The following is a 6480-nucleotide window of genomic DNA, read 5'->3' as shown; positions in this document are numbered from 1 at the left end:
CTTGCTGGATCTTTTGAGGATCTGTCTAGATGTGCCTTAGAATGATCCACAGAGGGGCGCCTAGGTGGCTCAGTGGGTTAAAGCCTCTGCCTTCGGCTCAGTCATGATCCCAGGGTCCTGGGATCGAGCCCCACATTGGGCTCTCTGCTCAGCGGGAGCCTGCTTCCTCCTATCTCAGCCTGATCTCTGCCTACTTGTGATCTCTGTTTGTCAAATAAATAAATAAAATATTAAAAAAAAAAAAGAATGATCCACAGAGGCCTGGGAGAGGAGAGAATTTATCCTTTGATCTCTATCATCCATGTTCAAGGATTGTTACATAAAATGTCTCACACTTCCAAGACAAACATGACTGAATGCTGGACAGGTTATGACAGAAGTCCAGGGAATGAAGAGAAAGTTGCATGGAGTAGTGAGTCAAAGCACTGTAAGTTACAACTGCAGGAAGCTGCTTGCCGAAGCAAGAGATGATGTAAAATGTGAGCTGAGATTACACGACATGGGACACAAGTGATGTCTGTGTCCAGAGGTACATATTGCCATATAATAAATATAACAAAATGTATAATCCAAACAATTCCATATTAAAGCAAACATAAGAAGACTCTGAAGGAGGGAGAAAAGACAGATGGCTAAAGGTTTTGAGACCCAAGGAATAATTTAATTGTGAATTTCCTGGGTTTGTTTTTTGCCTCATATGTTCCCAACATGGAGCTGAAAAAACTTTCTACCCAAAACTATCAATGGACATGGACATTAAAGCCCCACAAGAGCCTTCCCTCTCTAGACAAAGGACCAGGAAATACGCAACCAAGTAAGACTGAAAATTTTAAGTTGGAAACTGCTCTACTGAAGTCAGACATCACAGAAAAGAAACTGTGGCCCCATAGAAGTCAGGTAGCAAAGGCTGAAGGGTCAGCTTAGACTTTCATACTCTTCAAGCTATAATGAGCCCTCCTCCCTACTTCTACCTCAGTGTTAGTGAAGTTCATGTGGGCAAACCTAGATTTCAATCCCTAGCTGGAGGTAATGAGGTACCTTATACTTTAGCCATTATAGTTCTCAGAAGAGAATGAAGACTCTCACAAGCTCCAGTAGTGATGAGGCAATGTCAGGGAGAATAGTAGAGAATTATTCTTACCTCTCTAGGGAGATAACAGTAGAGCTCTACTGGGGAGTAAGAATCTCCACATTGACTCAGCAACAGCAAGGTCACCCCTTCACTAGGTGTGAATGAAGGAAAGTGGAAAAAATGAACTGCTATCTCCTCCTGAAAATAATACTATGAAACCTCCTCTTCTTCTTCCGACATACATTCTGTCAGTATATGCTATCTAATACAGATGATTTAAATAGGATCCATATTCTGTTAACATAAAACTGAAAGTAACCAGGTTTCAATGAAACTCACTCATCATATCAAGAACCAGGTAAAACTCAAATTGAATGAATCAGTAGATGTCAACACAGAAATGACAGAGATACTAGAATTGTCTGACAGAGCTTTTAAAGCAGTCATCATTAAAATGCTTCAATGGGCCAGTATTTGAAACAAATTAAAGCAAAAACAAAGTAAAAAAAGACATAGAAATTATATATAAGAACCAAATAGAAATTTTAGAACAGGAAAATAAAAGAATAGAAATGAAAATGAATAAATAAATAAGTTCAACAGCAGAATGAACAGAGTCTCAGGGATCTTTGGGGCTATCATGAAAGTGGAAACATTTGCATCATCAGAGTCCTGGAAGGAGAAGGAAGAAAAGGTGCCTCTAAGAAATACTCAGAGAAGTAATGGCAAAAATTTCCCAAGTTTGACAGAATATATAAACTTACAGATTCAACAAAAGCAAATTTGAAAAAGATAAACTCAAAGAAGATATAGTAGTAAAACTTCTGAAAATCAAGACTAAAACAAACCAACCACCTTGAAAGTAGTAAGAGAAGCAAATCCTTATCTGCTGGTAAATAAATAAATAAATATTAAATGACTTCAGAAACTACAGAGAACATAATTTTTTGGAGAACAAAAATGAAGTGACACATAATTTTTCCAGAGCTGGGGGGGTGGGGGGGGAGGAACTTAGAAAAGATTGCCAACCCAGAATCCTATACCAAGCAAAAATATCTTTCAAGAATGAAGAAGAAATCAAGAAATTAACACATTAGGACAAACTAAATGAATGTATTACAAACAGAAGTCCTCTAAAAGAATAGCTACAGAAAATTGTCTAACTGGAAAAGAAAAGAAGGAAAGAGAGAAAGGAAGAAAGAGAGACAGGGCTTGAAATATCAGAAATATCAGTAAGGCAGAAAAAAAACATGATAGGCAAAAGTAGGGATACATACAACAGATTTTCTTTTTCTCAAGTTCTATAAATTACATTTAACATTGAAGCAAAAATTATGACACTGATGTGTTTCTAAGTGCATGTAGAGGAAATACCTAACACAACTATATTATAAACAGAGGAAGATAAATTTAAGTAAAGGAAGGAAGATTTATATATTCATTCCAGCTGGCAAAATTAGAGTATTAGTACACTTTGATAATTTATTCATTACACATATTATGTATTTCATATTATATATAAATACATGTATATAATATGTGTACAATACCTACAAAAAACACTAAAAAAGCTATACAAAGAAACACATTAAAAATCCACAGATAAGGGAGCTTGAGTGCTCAGTCACTTAAGCCGCAGATCTTAAATTTTGCTCAGGTCATGATCTCTGGATCCTGGGATGGAGCCTCACATCAGGCTCCATAGTCAGAGGACAGTCTGCTCAAGGGTTCTTTCTCTCCCTCTGCCCTTCCTTCCACCACTCACAAGGTCCCTCTCTGAAATAAATAAAGAAATCTTTAAAAAAAAAAAAAAGAAAGAAAGAAAGAAAAAGAAGAAGTCTACATATAGAGGAGCCTGGGGCCGGTACCGACAGAGCTAGCAGGCTTGAAGAGCTTCAACAGGAGTGTGAGCAGCCTCTCTGAGCAGGTAACAGTGACAATGATACCACAAGTGGGGATGTTCCTTATATAGGCAGTAAGATGAGCCTTATCTTGAAGGTGGAGATCTGCTGCAAGGGCATCCTCTGCACCATTGATGTCCAGTGTTGCCCTCACCAAATTTATGTCTTTGGTCAGAAAGACAGACCAACAATTCGTCCAATCCCACCTCCAGATGAAGTCTTTGAATACATCATATTCCATGGGAGTGATATTAAAGACCTCACTGTTTATGAGTCACTAAACCCACAATGTTCGTCGAGCCAGACGTAACTATCATTGTTTCCACTATTTCTTCATTCTAGGCATTGGGTCCCTATGGACTTCTCTGCAGGATGTCAAAGCACAGTCAATTCATTTGAAGTTCATTAGTTGGGCAGCAGTTCAGTGCTATTGATGTTGCTGAAAGCTCTTTGACATTCTTTGGACAAGAAACATCAAATAGTGGTAGTGTATCCCAATGTAGCAGTTGGTTCTGCCTTTATCCACGATGCACAGTGTCTAAAAACACACCTGTATCAAGGTTGTTCAAGCACTCAGTTAGGACCTTTGAGAAAAAGCCCAACCATGAAACAAGCAATACAGACCACCTCTGCTCACTTACCTGCTCCAGCACCTGTTGGGAGAAGGACCCATATCAATCAGGCCTTTACTATCTGTCAGCCAAAAAGCAACAGAAAATCAAGAGCACAGGTGCACTGAAACACACAAAATTTCAAGACCAGAAAATGAACAACCCCAAAATGACAGTAACAAACAAATAGTTCCAGGTGCTCTTTTGGTTCCAAAGAGAGAGTATTGGGTTGTCAAGGTGGCAGGGCCAATGTGGTGTTCAAGACAGTCTAATGAAATTTGAGAAACATTTTTACCTTGAAAGTGTGAATGCACATTTTAACAAGGAGGAAATTGATAGTTTCCTTATAAACTTGAGTTCAAAGTAGATAAACTTGAGGAGTAGGAGAACCCTATAAATGGTGAAGATAAAAGACTCAGAAGTTGATACTCACCAAAAACAGTGAAGGAAATGCAGATGATGGAGATCTACTTGGTCCTAATTACTATTATGACAAAAACAAATCCTTCTTTGATAATATTTCTTGTGATGATAATAGGGAACAGAGACCAACTGGAGCTGAAGAAAGATTAAATGCCAAAATCTTTGGAATTACACTTTGTCCAAACCATAACTACAGGGACTACAGAGGCAAAGGAGGTCTTGGTTTCCTTGTGGCCAAGAGCGTGGTGGTGGCAGAGGTGGGAGCATCACCACCTCTGGGGATTTCATGGTGTGTTCAGAGGAATTCTTGGGTGGGACAAGGAGTTTTCAGATTTTGATACAGAAAAGACAACAAAGTTGCTGTGTAGTCTACAAACAAATCTTTGAAAATAGGTGAATTTCTAGTCTTCCTGGTCCTGAGAATTGGTTTCAGTCTTTGAAAAGAATGAAGAAACTCTGCTGTATATTTGTCACCAGTACTGTGTGTGTATTTGTTTTTCTGTTTAACTTCAAAGATACAATGCAGTTACTTTTCAGGGGGTTGGTTAGGCTTATGTTGAAAAATGAGCATTAAATATATTTGGAATAGCGAGAGTTTAGCAATTTCTTATGTATAGTTAAACTACAGCAGTACTTCAGTGGGACTTAGAAGTATTTTTTCATCACTGAAAGGATTTTCTTATCACTAAATTGTATTTGCCAATTATTGTAAGGTGCCTGCAGATAGGCCATGATACTGTGTTTTGAGCTATAGAAGTTTGTGTGCGCATGTGTGTGTCCCTTCCTTCCATCTTTCCTTCCTTCCTTCTTTCCTCCCTCACTCCCTCCTCTCCTCTCCTCTTTCTCTTTCTCTCTCTCTCTTTCTTTCTTTCTTCCTTCCTTTCTTTCTTTCTGGAAATCCTATAATATCCCTGTAGAGGTACCTTATTTCATCAGTTCATTAGAATGCTGTGTGGTAGAGAATTTTGTCGGTCAACTATGTACACACAGTAAAATACTGTTCTTTGAGCAAAGACAATTTTTATATAGTTGTAAAATTCCATTATACTCCATTGCCAAAGAAACCTTAAGAATTTTGTACAGCTGTGTAAAAACGATCTGTTTTTAAAGAGTAAGCATTTTAAAGTTAGCAAACATATTGTGCCCCTGCAGAAGTGGATGTCTGAGGAGGAGAGCTATGGGTGTTGGGTCTTCATGACTTACCAGACTTAAATTTTTTTTTTTAATTTTTGTTTATTTTTTTTAATGTTTGGAAAATAAATGAAGATTTGATACATTCTTCCATTATCTGAAAAGGACAAATTGCCCACACTCATTGTAAGAACTTCATTTTATAACAAATGGCATATCACAGGATTGGTCCAAATAACAAATATTTTCAGTGCATGAATATAAGTAATCATAAATAAGAATGCACTTAGCTATATTTTCAGATAAGTGCTCCCCTGTTTTTCAAAACCAATAAAACTGGGCATCAATTAACCTTTTTTAAAATATCCACAGATAAATCAGAGTAGAATTCTAAAAACAAATCGTCAAATAACACACAAGAATGTGGATATAACAGAGAAGGAAACAAATAAAAGGGAACAAACAGGAAAAAAAATATAAAATTCCAGACGTTAGCTCTGTATTATTTTTCTATTGTTACTGTACTAAATGACACAAGAATAGTGGCTTAAAACAATACAAATGTTTAATCTTATAATTCTGCTGGTCAGGGATCCAAAGTCATTCTCACTAGGTTAAGGTCAAGGTGTCTGGTTCCAAGCTTGTCTGGTTCCTTCCAGAAGCTCCAAGAGAAAACTATTTCTTGGCCTTTCCTGTTTCTAAAGGCACCCTGTGTTTCTTGGCTTGTGGTTCCATCCTTGCCATGGCATCATTCCACTCTTTGCTTCCATTACTGCCTCTCCTTCTTTTTTTTTTTTTTTTTAAAGATTTTATTTATTTATTTGATAGAGAGAGATCACAAGTTGGGAAAGAGGGCGGGCGGGTGGGGGGGGGGGGGAAACAGGCTCCCTGCTGAGCAGAGAGCCCGATTCGGGACTTGATCCCAGGACCCTGAGATCATGACCTGAGCCGAAGGCAATGGCTTAACCCACTGAGCCACCCAGGCACCCACTGCCTCTCCTTCTTTTTCTGACCATCCTGCCTCCATGAGTCAAAAGATGCCTCCAAGGATCAAAAGATCCTTTTGACTATACTAGGCCCACTAGAATAATACAGGGTAAATTTGTCACCTCAATATCCTTAATTTAATCACACTGCAAAATTCCCTTTGTAACTTAAAGTAGTTTATTCATAGGTCCAAGTCATTCTGGTGTGGATATCTTTGGATAGGCATTATCCTTTTTTTCTACCATAAACCTTAACATATCAATAATCACATTAATATAAAAGTTCAAAATATTTCAATTAATAGAGCATGTCAGAGTCAATTTTTAAAAAAAGCAAAAAAACAAAAAACAACAAA

At 37.7% G+C, this 6480-nt stretch overlaps 1 pseudogene; it reads left to right on the top strand.

Annotated features, from left to right (window-relative positions):
- Positions 1-348: 348 nt before the first annotated feature.
- On the top strand, positions 349-4375 carry LOC132000036 (protein LSM14 homolog A-like; annotated as a pseudogene).
- Positions 4376-6480: the final 2105 nt, after the last annotated feature.

The sequence above is a fragment of the Mustela nigripes genome, chromosome 1 (assembly GCF_022355385.1).
Source record: "Mustela nigripes isolate SB6536 chromosome 1, MUSNIG.SB6536, whole genome shotgun sequence".
Taxonomy (NCBI): Eukaryota; Metazoa; Chordata; class Mammalia; order Carnivora; family Mustelidae; genus Mustela; species Mustela nigripes.
The sequence above is the reverse complement of the archived record's forward strand: the minus strand, read 5'-3'. Positions and strand labels throughout refer to the sequence as shown.